Genomic DNA, 13,560 nt, shown 5'->3' with positions numbered 1-13,560 from the left:
TTTCAGTTCGTCAATTATTTATTTTGCTATGTAGAAACTTTTTTACTCGATGTAGTCCCACTTCATTTTCTGTTGTGTTGCCTGTACTTTTGGTGTCATAACCAAAATGAAGTCATTGCCAAGATCAATATCATGAAGCTTTCCCCCTATATGCTCTTCTAGGGCTTTTATTGTTTCAGGTCTTATATTCAGGTCTTTAATCCACTTATACTTTATTTTTGTGTGTGATGTAAAATAAAAACCCAATTACACTCTTTGGCAAGTGAGTATCTAGTTTTCCTAAGACCGTTTGTTGAAGAGGACATCCTTTCCCCATTTGTGTATTTTGGGCACCCTTGTCTAAGACAGGCTAACTGCATGTTTGTGGATTTTTCCTGGGTTCTCCATTTTTTTATTGATAAATATGTCCATCTTTATGCCAGTACCATACTGTTTCTACTTTGAAGTATATTTGATACTACGACTCCCTCCTCCTGATGGGGTGGTGACAGAGGAGGCCAATAGGGAGCCAGGACTTTTATTCTGGTTAGGCTGTACAGAAGCCTACTCTACCCGGTGTTACAGGTTCAGCAGAGATCACAGGGAAGCCAAAAATTTGACGCCACCTTCCAGTATGAAGCAGCCCATCCTCTCCGTACTGGGGAAGTACAGGCAGAGGTCCGCTGAACAGTCAGAGGACTTTCTTCACTGCCCAGCATTAAGGAAGCTGCTCTCTACTCTGTAGTAAAAGTGGAGGCCCTGGAGGAAGCAGTGATGAGGCACTGCTATGTTTCCCAGCCAGGAAATATCAGAGAAGACCCAGTGGGCCGTAAAAACCACACCACCCAGCGGCAACAAGAGGTCCTCTCCCCAGCAACTGCCATAAGGGGCTGAGTAGGGAGCCTGGATTTCTGCTACTGTCTGGAGGTATCAAGACAGTGTGCCCTCCCTTCCCCTCTGCATAGAGGAGTGTTAGAAAAAGCCAGCCAAAACGGAAGGTTTAAATAAAGGCCAGCAACTCATAATGTAATGCCCAAACTATTCAGATTTCAATTGAAAGTCACTCATATCAAGAAAGAAAAAGGTCTCACCCTGATTGAAAAAGACAACCAATAGATGCCAACACTGTGATGAAAGAAATGACAGAATTACCAAAGATTTAAAAGTAGTCATAATAAAAATGCTTCAGTAATTATGAAATGTGTGAAACAAATGAAAAATAGAAAATCTCAGCAAAGAAAAGGAAAACATGAAGAACCAAAAGCTATGAAAAACACACAGGGTATCTATATTATGGCTTACAATTTCAAGTGAATCTACAATAATTAAACCTCATTAGTAAAAGACAACACTAGACAAAGTGAAACAGGCAAGGATGTCTCTAATACAGACATAACAGTAAAAGAAAGAGGTCAGGACTCAGTCTAAGCTCATCTTCATAAAAGCCAAGTGCAGGAGGATGTGTAAGTGCTGGGGTAAGCTGGTGGCTAAGTGTGAGAGGATGTCAGGGGGAAATCTGTCATAGGCTATGTCACACGAAGTGATGTGAAGTCATAGGCTACCTGCTAATTGGCATTATCTAAAGGAAAATTAAGCTTCTCATATCTTTAAGACAGGAAGTGGCTTTGCAACTTGTAACAAAACATCCCCTGAAGTTAGCCTCCTACCCTCTCCCTGAGACTGGAAGATGTGGATGCTGTCATTCTGGATTACACTCCAAAACGGGGGCTGCCAGTTTCCTTGAGAAAGACGTTCTTGGGTTGTAAAATTGGCAGGAGACTTTTCAAAAGATTTACATCTCAAAGGGACAGAAACAGTTTGGAGTTATAAGTTTTCTAAAGTAAATGCTCTAAGAAATAAGAGCTCAGGGGTCTAGAGTCAGCAGGAAGCCTGTCTAAAATTTAGTCAAGCTGGTCAGATGGGATGTAAATACTCGCTGGCCTGGGGCAGACATAAAGGGTCATGAAAGAACTCACATAAGGTTTTCAGTACATTGCTTAAAGATGAGTATGGGCTAGAATGAGACTAGAGAACCATTCGTGGGAATAAACGTGGTGGGAATTATCACCTACTTGTATTCTCTTCTCTACAATCTCAACAAATACTCATGAGAAAGAATGAGGGTAGAGAAAGACCCTACAAAGGGCCTCCCCTTGGCCCAGGCCTGAGGCAGAGCTGCAACTGTGCCATTCACAGCAGGGGAACTGCCATCCTGAGCCCCGGCTTCCCCATGGAACAAGTCTTAAACCCTTGGGGAAAGGCCGCAGACCCTGTTCCCCTCAGGCACAGAAGACACCTACTGCAGCTGCAGGCAGACATCAGGAAATAACCCTCTACCTCTGGTGGAGGGGCAAGTGACCATCCTGGGCCTGTTTCCTTAGAGATTCCCTCCTGCCAGGAAAGGGACAGGGACACTGAGGAGGCCCCAGCTCCGAGAGCTATTAATTCAAATTTTAGTCTGTGTAATCTCTTCTAACTAAAAATATGTCCCTCATATTGTAAGGATTCATTTGTATATGTCTTTTTTTCTTAGTTTATAAAAATTAGCATAATGTATGTGAAGAATCTGGTACATAAGGAATATTAAGCGTCTTAATGAGAAGCGTATTTCAGGGGGACAAAACTAGCAAACGTGAATATGAAAGATTTGCCTGTTCTCTTTCTCTCCTTGTCCCTGCTTCTGAGTGATGTGAAAAAATAAAATCCTATTACTCTATTTTAATCGAAATGTTTTAGTCCATGAAGCCATACTTACAGAAGTGATAGCCCAAGGGTGATGGCTGATATTCTTTGGCAAAAGTTATTGCCTCATCATATAGCTTTGGTTTACTTTATTCTCACACAATCGTATTGTTCTTTATGTTCCTAGACTGTATATTATTGCAGAATATGAAAAGGGGCTTTGTTAGTATGAGTGTACCACAGGGATGCAGCAAGAGTCTTGTAATCATTTGGTTTAGAAATATTCAAAAAGAGTCACTTGTGCCCCTGGTACCTGGTATTTTAAACATACCACTGTGAAGGCTTCCTGGAGGATAATGATGACAATAATAATAACTAAAATAGCTAAGATGTTAATCCCCTCCACATTCCTGTTAGTTACAATGAGACTCTTCCCTTTACAGATGAGACTTCTGAGATGCAGAGAATTTTAATAACTCATTCAAGACATCACACAGCAAATCAGATGCTGGAATTCACATCTAGACCGACTTAGAAAGACCATGATCTCAAATATTTTTTTTGTGTGTGTGAAATGTTGGTCATGTGAGCTAAATAAGTAATAAAATGTTTTTTATTAAAGATTAGTTGATATGTAATACCATATTGGTTTTGTGTGGTAATATAAATATTTTAAATTTGTCATTATATTTTAGAATTCCCTAGAGTATTTTATTAAAAGGTACGGATTCTGAGGTTTCCACATACTTTTGGCTCCCGAAGATCTTTAAAAGCAGAACTTCTCAGGTTGTACCTCTGGAGTATGTATTTTTAACAAGCAAACCTAGATAATTCTTATGCACAGTAAATTTAAGAGCCCCAACTGTGACTGCCTCCAGCTAATGTCATTTTCCGGCACTTCATTAATGAGCCTGTTGGTCAGTAGATTTGGAGTGGCTTCTAAGGTGCTCTGCTGGTGCCTTGAGCATGGCAGCCAATTTTTGGAGTAGCATTTTAAATTTTCCCTTTCCATGCTACAGTCTATTAGTCAGCTACTACAGGGAACTTCCCTAGCTGACTGTGGCAAGTTCAGCCAGTTCTCATTGGTGGTGTGGCATCTGCGACCCATGTCTGGCCTTGAATCACCTCAGCTAGCTAGAGGGTTTCCTACAGCAGGAAACATTCAGGTATATGTAAAACTAAAGTTCTGTGCCACCTATGGGCAAATCAGTTAGAAAATGGATGAAGGAAGAAGTGAGAAATAGGGAATGTATTGGCTTCCTTGAGAAAAGTTTAATAGCTAAAAAGAGAAATGAAATATAATTCATATATTTACTTACTGATGACAGTGGTTATCAGTGTTTTCATTGAGCGTCTGTTACAGGATTTGCTCTCTGCTGGATCATGTGGACATAGAAGATGACAAAAGCATGCACTAGTAACTTTAATAATTCATATTTGAATAGTACATAGCTTTGTAAACATTTAGACCTAAGTTATTTCATTTAACCCTACAAAATTTTCTTTTGGTAGGTAGGCTAATTTATTGTTTGATTTTCCCTCATTTTAGTACATAACTGGTGCTCACTGAACGATTTTTGAATGCATTCAGAAATAATTCTCTAATAAACATAATTAAAGTTGCAAGGGTCTTATCCATGGCTCCACAGCCTTTATGTCAGGCAAGTATTATATCCATATCACCAGATTTTTAATATTCAAACCTGTCTGTACTTCCTCCAATTTTTTCAAATGACTCTTTCTTGACAATTCTATTTATTTCTGTAATCTTAGCTCTAACATAGTACCAATTATGAGTGAATACAGTATATTATTCCTGTGCTTGGGAGTTCCCTACCTTTAACTGGAAATATGTCTCCATGAAAGAAATACATCAAAATGCAGGGCACTATATAAGCAAGCCATATATGTAAATACATTAATATTTAAGTGTATTAAAAATGTAAGAGTGAATTGAATAGTTATGGTAGGGATTTCTAAAATGGACTTCCATATATGTCCCACTCTAATCATCCAAACCTCTGAATATGGTGAGAGACCACTCTCATGATTATCTTTTGTGACCATAAGATCCAGAGGTTATCCAGTTTGGTCTGAACTAATCACATGAGGCATTAAAAGTAGAGAACTTTCTCCACCTGGTGATGGGAGTGGAAGTGAGAGAGGTTTGAAGCACAAGAAAGAGTTGATGCACCATTACCGGCTTGAAGTGGGCCACATGAGAAGGAACTCAGGCAGCCTTGGCTGCTGAGAGAGGCCCGCAGTTATACCCCACAAGGAAATGGAGACCTCAGCTCATAGCAACAAGGAAGTGAATCTGCTGAGAAGCTGAAATGAACCTGGAACAGACTGTTTCTCTGGGTTTCCAGGTAAGAGACCAAGCTGGCCAATAGCTTGATTTTGATTTCAGCCATGTGAGATCCTGAGCATAGAACCCAGCTTAGCCTGCCCATCATTCTGACCTACAGAACTGTGACCTAACAAATGGATGTTGTTCTAAGCCACTACATTTGTAGCAATGCAGTAAGAGCAAACTATCGTAGTGGTGACTGCAGTTTTCCACAAAGTCTTCATACAACATGTTTTTCTGAGAATAAATAAGTGTTAATTGTAAGTTTTCTATTCCTTCTGTAAAAACTTACCACAAAATTAGTGGCTTAAAACAATCCCAATATATTACTTTAATGATTCTAAAGTCAGAAGACAAAAATAGTCTCAATAAGCTAAAATCAGGCAGAACTATGTTCCTTTCTGAAAGCACTAGGGAAAAATCCACTTCTTTGCCTTATCCAGCTGCATTCTTTGGCTGGTGGCCCCTTCTGCCATCTTCAACCCAGTTATAATGGTCTTTCATTATATTCTCACATCATATCATTCTGATTGATGTTTCTGCCTCTGTCTTCCACATTTAAGAGCCCATGTAATTACACTCGGCTCACCTAGGAAATGCAGAATCAGGTCAGCTGATTAACAATCTTAATTCCTACCTGCTAATTTAATTATTTTTTGCCATGTAACCTAACATACTCATAACCAGGGATTAGAACATGGACATCTTTAGGAGGCCATTATTCTATTTTCCAATAATATTTAGAAAGAAAGATAAGCTGGTTAGGAAATTAATTATGCAGAAACTACCATTGGTAAAATATTAACCATACTATATTTCATGGGTGAGATGTTTACTTGTAAGTAGACTTTTTCCTGAAAAAAGAAATCTTTGAAAAGATGAAGAGTTTTGTAGTCCATGAAATATTTGAGTGCTTACATGTACAAAATTGTATCATGCTGTGAAATGTCCTCTTTATTGAGAATCGAGATGGGGGTGTTATAATAACAATAATAATTTCTTAAATAGCATGAATCTTTAATGTTTGAAAATACTTTCCCAGGCAGTATCCCATTTATTTATAATGACAACTGTGAAGTTATTTCTGCCTCTCCTGGCCTGTGTTCCTCTCCTTTCTCAGAAACATTTTAAATATACTGTTATTATAACATTCATAAGAGTATTTTGATAATTTACTTAATATTTGTCATTAAGTGCAGGGGGCATCTCTATATAACTAAAGCTTAGGTAGTACCTGGCACTTATCTATTCTAATATATGTCTACTGATAAATATCCCTAATATTTATATTGAAGGAATAAATAGACTTGTGATGGCTGCGGTCAGCATTATAGATTGTATTCCTCTGATTCTGATCTTAATATCTGAACTGAATATATTTTCTGATCAAAACTTAACTGGTTTATAAAACAAACTTAATCAAATAATATGACCTATTCTATGGTGACATTTCTGTCAAAATTTAAATGTGTTCAACCTAATATAATGCTTAGCTAAATGATATACATTTGTATGTTACAGCTGTTTATTTTATGTTAATTCCTATTATGCACATCTAAATACCTGTTTATACACATGGAAGACTAAATAATACCTATTTGTGTCTTGACAAATTTAGTTTGGAAAGGCCATTTTAATAAATGCCACCAACAGTTTCTTTGAGGTATAAACCTAAGAAATTACTTAATTTATTTTCAGCAGCAGAAAGGGAATGTTTTTAATATAAATTTTCCATTACATATCCCATTAAAAAAATCTCCACATAATGATGGGGAAGTCTCCTTTGCTTAACTGCGTCGTCTCTTATTTTTTTAATCAAACATCTTTATTATTATCCATGCGTCTGTCTTGTATTCCACTTCCTGCTCCCATAAGCTCCTGGCAGTTCAGATTTCCATAGGAGGAGTTTCTCCATTATTCTTTAAATACCCATTTACCAGACTATGCTTATGAATGCTCTTTCATCTGTTTTATTTATCTTTTTCCTAAGTAGGAATTCTAATGCCTTATGATGATGAAAATCAAATTACCATCTTTCTGTGATCACATATGCACGAGAGTCCTTAGCCTCTCTTTCATCTGAATGGTAAGATGGAATCAGTGGTGTAAGTGATCACTGGACCTGAAGAAAGACTAGACTAGACTAGACTGAAGTTCCCATTCACTAGTTATGAGATTGTGGGCAAACTCCTTAGCCTTTCTGCTGTAAATTATTCATATTTGTGAAATATAAATATGGATAGCACCACCTTGTATATTAGAGATACTTCACAAATACACAGGTACAAAGGATAAAATAATAGGTACCAATTTACTTATTACCCACTTAGGAAATAAGAACTTACAAATACTGAAAATTCTATATAATCCTCCCCAGTCACATCCCTTCCACTTATTCCCAGGGTTAATTTTTATATTCATTTTTTACAGATCATTCCCATGTGAGTGTTTTTAATTTTACTACATGTATATGAATTCTTATACAATATATTGTTTGTTCTGCATGTTATGGTTTATTTTAATTGTATTATTACAATATGGAAGTATTTTTGTCCATAATTTCTGCCTGAAGTATAGACAAGAATTTTGAGAAGAAATATCACTAAGAGTAGAATTGATGAACTGTGGATATGCAGGATTTGTGACTTTAGTTAGATTTGCCAGACTGTCCTCCATGTTTTTTGCAGCAACTTATACTCCCACTACAATATATGAGAAATCTCATTTTTCTACCTGTTCATCAATATTTGATTAGGAGTGGAAAATGATACCTCAATATTTTGTTTTTTAAAATGTTGACATATTTACTGAAGTATTATTGACTTATAATAAACTGCATATATTTAAAGTATATATTTAAAGTATACAATTTGGCTAGAACAGACTAGAGCCCAGAAATAAACCCATGCTTGTATGGTCAATTAATATACAACAAAGGAGGCAAGAATATACAGTGGGGAAAAGACAGTATCTTTAATAAATGAGGTGGGAAAAACTGGACAGCTTCATGTGAAAGAATGAAACTTGATCAGTCTTAATCCATACCCAAAAATAAACTCAAAATGGATTAAAGACCTTAAAATAAGACCTGAAACCATAAAACTGCTTGAAGAAAACATAGGTAGTAAACTTCTGAACAGCAACATTAAAATTTATTTCTGGATATGTCTTGGCAGACACGGGAAACTGAAACAAAAATAAACAAGTGGGACTACATCAAACTAAAAAGCTTCTGCACAGCAAAGAAAACCATCAATAAAATGAAAAGGCGAACTACTCTATTAGAGAATATATTTGCAAATGATATATCTAATAAGAGGTTAATACCCAAAATACTTAAAGAACTCATACAACTCAACATCAAAATCCACAGAGTCCAATTAAAAAATGGGCAGAGGACATGAATTAACATGTTCCCAAAGAAAACATAAAGATGGCCAACAGATACATGAAAAGATGATCAACATCAGTAATTATAAGGAAAATTCAAATCAAAACTACAATGAGATAACATCTCACACTGGTCAGAATGGCTAGTATCAATAAGATGAGAAATAATAAATGTTGGGATGTGGAGAAAAGGGAACCCTCATACACTGCTGGTGGGATTGCAAATTGGTTCAGTCACTATGGAAAGTAGTAAATATAAAAGGAGTAAAGGAGTAAAAATAAAAATACCATTTGACCCAGTAATTCTAATTCAGGGAATCTACCTGAAGAAAATGAAATCATTAATTAGAAAAGAGATATGCACACCTATGTTTATTGCTACATTTTTTACAATAGCCAAGATATGGAAGCAACCAAAGTATCTGCCAATAGAGGAATGGATAAAAAAAGAGTTGATATGTATACATACATATATTGGAATATTATTCAGCCATAAAAAAGAAAGAAATCTTGCTATTGGAAACAGCATGGATAAACTGAGCATGAAATAAGTCAGTCAGAGAAAGAGAAACACACATGGTTTCACTTATATGTCAAATCTGATAAACAAAACAAAACAGAAATAGACTCACAACAAAGAACAGATGGTTCTTGGTTACCATTGAGGGGATAGGTGAACTGAGAGAAGGTGATAAAGAAATTCAAACTGCAAATTATAAAATAATTTAGTCACAGGGATGGAAATAGAGCATAGAGAATATGGCTCAAAATATTGTCATATATCTTTGTGTGATGACAGCTGGTAACTATAGTTATTACGGTGAGCATTTAATAATGTACTAATTGATAAATCACTAAGCTGTTTATCTGAAAGTAATAACATTACATATAAACTATATTCCAGTAAAAATGATAAAGAGCGTTAAAAAAAGTGTGTGCAATTTGGTAAGTTTTGATCATACATGTCACAACATACACAGACACACATGAACACATCTGTGAAACAGGTACCATGATCAGGATAATGAATATATTCATGATTCCCAAACATTTTCTGCACCCCTTTGTAAGCCTTCCCTCCTCATTTCCCTCTCTCATCGCTGTCTCCAGGCAACCACTGATCTGTTTTATGCCACTATAGATTAGTTAGGATTTTCTAAAATTTCATATAAATGGAATAACACTGTATGCATTTTGGTGGGGTGGTCTGGCTACGTTTATTCAGGTTTATTATTTTGAGATTCATCCATATTCAGGGTGACCATTTCACTCCATTTATTGTACTGCACGGATAGACTACAGATTGTTTATGTATTCACCTACTAATGGATATTTGGGTTGTTTCCAGTTTTTGATTATTATAAATAAATTTGCCGTAAACTTTCATGCACAATCTTTGTATAGATGCATCTTTTATTTTTCAGATAAATTCTTAGGAGTGAAATGGCTGAATAATATGGTAGATGTGTGTTGAATTTTGTTCTCCATAGTGGCTTAACCACTTTACAATCTTATCAGAAATGAATGAGTTTTGAAGCCTTTTTATATTTTCTGAATACAAGTTCTTTAGCAAATGTATGATTTATAGATATTTTCTCCCAATCTTTTTCATTCATTTAACAGTGACTTTCAGAGAGCAGATGTTTCAATTTTGATGAAATCAAATTCCTTAGCTTGTGCTTTTATGGATCGTGCTTTTTGTTTCATAGGTTAAAAAAAGTATTCCTAACAAAATTACAAAGGTTTCCTTAAATATTTTATTTTAGTAATCTTACAGCTTTAGTGCTTACATTTAGGTCTATGACCCATTTTAGATTAATTTGGTATATGACATGAGAAACGTTCAAGGTTCTTTTGTTGTTTTAAATATAGATGTTTAATAGCTGCTTTTGTTGGAAAAGTTCTCTTTCCTCCATTGAAGTACCCTTGCATGTTTATAAAAAAAAAGTCAAGTGTCCTTATGTGTAGGTCTGGGTTTGGACTCTGTGTTTAGTTTAGTGGTCCTGTTTGTCTATTTTATACCAGTATAAACTGTCTTTATTTCTGTAGCTTAATAATAAGCTTTAGAATAAGGAAGTCATGGTGCAACTTTGTTCTTTTTCAAGGTCTTTTTGTGTTTGGAGGAGGAGGGTGATCTATATTAGGCTCTTTGCATTTCTTAATGAATTTTAGGAAAAGCTTGTCAATTCCTATTTTTAAGAAAGATTACTGGTATTTTAATAGGAAGTGCTTTGAATCTATAGATAAATTTTGGGAGAATTGATGTTATTACAGGAGTGAATCTTTCAACACCTCACTGTGGTCTGTTTCTTCATTTATTTAGGTCTTTGATTTCTATCAGTACTATTTTGTAGTTATCAGTGTACAGTTCTTTAGCAAATTGTCAGATTTGTTTTTAAGTGTTCTATAATTTTTATGCTACTATAGATAGAATTTTTAAATTTCAATTTCCAGTTGTTGCTAGTACTAGACAACCAATTGATTCATATATACAGTAACCTTACTGAACTCACTTATTAGTTTTAATAACTCTTTATTTAGAAAATATTGAATTCTTCATAGGAAATCATGTCTGTGAATAAAGACAGATTTTATTAATTCTTTTACCTCTTAATTGTTCTCATTACTTTTTTCCTGCCTTGTTACACTAGCCAGTTTCCATCACAGTGTTGACTAGAAGAGTGTACATCCTTGTCTTATATCTGCTTTGAGAGACAAAAGATTCAGTTTTCATCTTTTGGTCTGATAATTAACTGTAGATTTTTTCATATGTTCTCTTTGTAAGTTGTACGAGTTGTCTTCTGTGTCAGGGATCTTCAAGACTTCTCCCAGGATTGGTGATTTACTAGTCATCATACTCACTGTTACAGATTATCACAATATAAAGACACACAGCAAAATCACCAAAAGGAAAGGGCACACAGGGCAAAGCTGGAAGGAAACCTGGCATAAGTTGCTAAGAGTCCTCTACCGGTAGACTCGCAGAGAACATATTTAATTCCTCCAGCAATGAGTTGTAACAACACGTACTAAGTGCTATTTACTAGGGAAGCTTTCCTAAGCCTAAGTGTCCAGAGTTTTTATTGGGGATTGGCCTTATAGCCTTATAATGTCTGCATGACTGATCACTGCTACTGAAACTCCAGCCCCCAAGAAGGAAAGCTGGTGCTCACATAAATCACATTGTTTACAAAAACTGTCTAGACTAGCTAGTATAGTATGGTTCAAGGCCATGAGCATTCAAAACACTCTTATCTGTTAGAATATCCCAAGAGCTCAATTGCCAGGAGTTGGCCGAGGGCCATTCATGAAAATTGGGAACTGTGAGGTTTGAGCTGATCAGGACTGCTGAGTTAACTGTTTCCTACATGTTTTATTCCAAGTTTACAAAAAGTGTTCATCAGGAATGATGTTGGATTTTGTGAAACTTTTTTTTTTGCATCTTTTTGAGATTATTATATGCTTTTTCTTATTTAGACTGTAAATATAGTTAAATACATTGATGAATTTCAAATATTAAACAAATAATAATCCCACTTGGTCATTATGAATTTTATTTTATATATGTTCTTGGATTTGATTTGCTAAAATTTTGTTTAGTAACTTTAATAAAGTTGGATGAAGAATTTCTTCCAATCTTCCATATGGCTACTTATTTTCTATTTGTTCTATGAATTAATGAAAGAGATATTGAAATCCTCAACTATAATTGTGAATTTGCCTGTTTCTCTTTGTAGTTCTATTATTTGCTTCATTTCCTTGGAAGCTTTGTTATAGATGTTTAGACTTATTATTTCATCTTGATAAATTTACCTATTATTTTTGAGTGATTTTTGTATTCCTGATAGTATAATTTTTATGTACAATGTAATTTGTCAGATGGTAATATATCCATGCCAGCTTTCTTTGGATTAGTGCTGGCGTATCTTTTCTTAACTTTTTACTTTTAACCTACCTATGTCTTTACATATGAAGTGTGTTTCTTGTTTCTTGTAGGTATCACATAGTTGGGTTCTGGTTTTCTTCCAATCTGACAATTTTTGCCTTTTATTTGGGACATTTAAACCATTTGCATTTAATATGCTCATTTATACAGGTACATTTAAATCAGTCAACTAATAACACTTGTTTTTTTCTTTATACTGTCTGTTATTTTTCCCACTTTCTCATTTTCTGCCTTCCTTTCAACTAATTATTTCTTTCTAAGTTCATCTTTTCCTCCATTTTCTTATGTGCTCTGTGTCCTTTATATTGGTGATTGTTTTAGGATTTATGGTATGCATCTCTAGCTCATCACCCTCTAACTGCAAGTGATATTTTACCACTTCTGAGAAATACTCATTCTAGTGCTATTAATTCTCCATTTTTGAGGTAAGACCCATCTGTATACTCTACCTAATGTCTCATAAATCATAGATTTTCCATCATAGCTGGTGGACGTAAGTACTCTCCACAGCTGTGTTGAGTGTCACTACCTCTACTCTTTGTGAGTGCTTTTTTTCTCAGCCTCAGATATTTTCCTTGCATGCACACATCAGTTCTGCTGAATGTATAAGGGGGATTCTCTGCAGATAGCTGGCAATTCCTCTGTGTTCAGCTTTCTTCTATCAAGGAAAATATAGCCATATTGGTCTTCCTAGAATCTCAGGAAGGCCACCAGGCTTTGTCCTGGTTTATTAGTTTCCTATTGCTACTGTAGCAAATCACCACAATTTAGTGGCTTAAATCAACACAAATTTATGATTTTACAGTTCTTTAGGTTGAAAGTCTGATATGGGTCTTATTGTGCTAAAACCAAGGAGTCAGCAGGGCTGAGTTCCTTTCTGGATGCCCCAGGGGAGAATCCATTTCTTTGATTTTTACCAGCTTCTTGAGGATGCCCAAATTCCTTGGATTTTGCCCCATTCCTCCACCTTTAAAGCCAACAGTATTGCATCTCTCTAACCATTTTTCCTGAGTTACATCTCTCTGTAACTCTGCACTGAACTGGGAATGTTTGATTTCAAGGACTTGTGATTAGGTTAGGTTCATCTAGAAAATCCAGGATAATCTACCCATATCAAGGTTCTTAACTTAATCAACCTCTACAAAGTCCCTTTGCCATGTAAGGTAACATACTCATAGTTTCAGGGGATTAGGAAACGTACATCTTTTGGGTG

This window comes from Manis javanica, chromosome 3 (genome assembly GCF_040802235.1).
Source record: "Manis javanica isolate MJ-LG chromosome 3, MJ_LKY, whole genome shotgun sequence".
In the NCBI taxonomy this organism is placed as follows: Eukaryota; Metazoa; Chordata; class Mammalia; order Pholidota; family Manidae; genus Manis; species Manis javanica.
Note: the sequence above shows the minus strand (reverse complement) of the source record.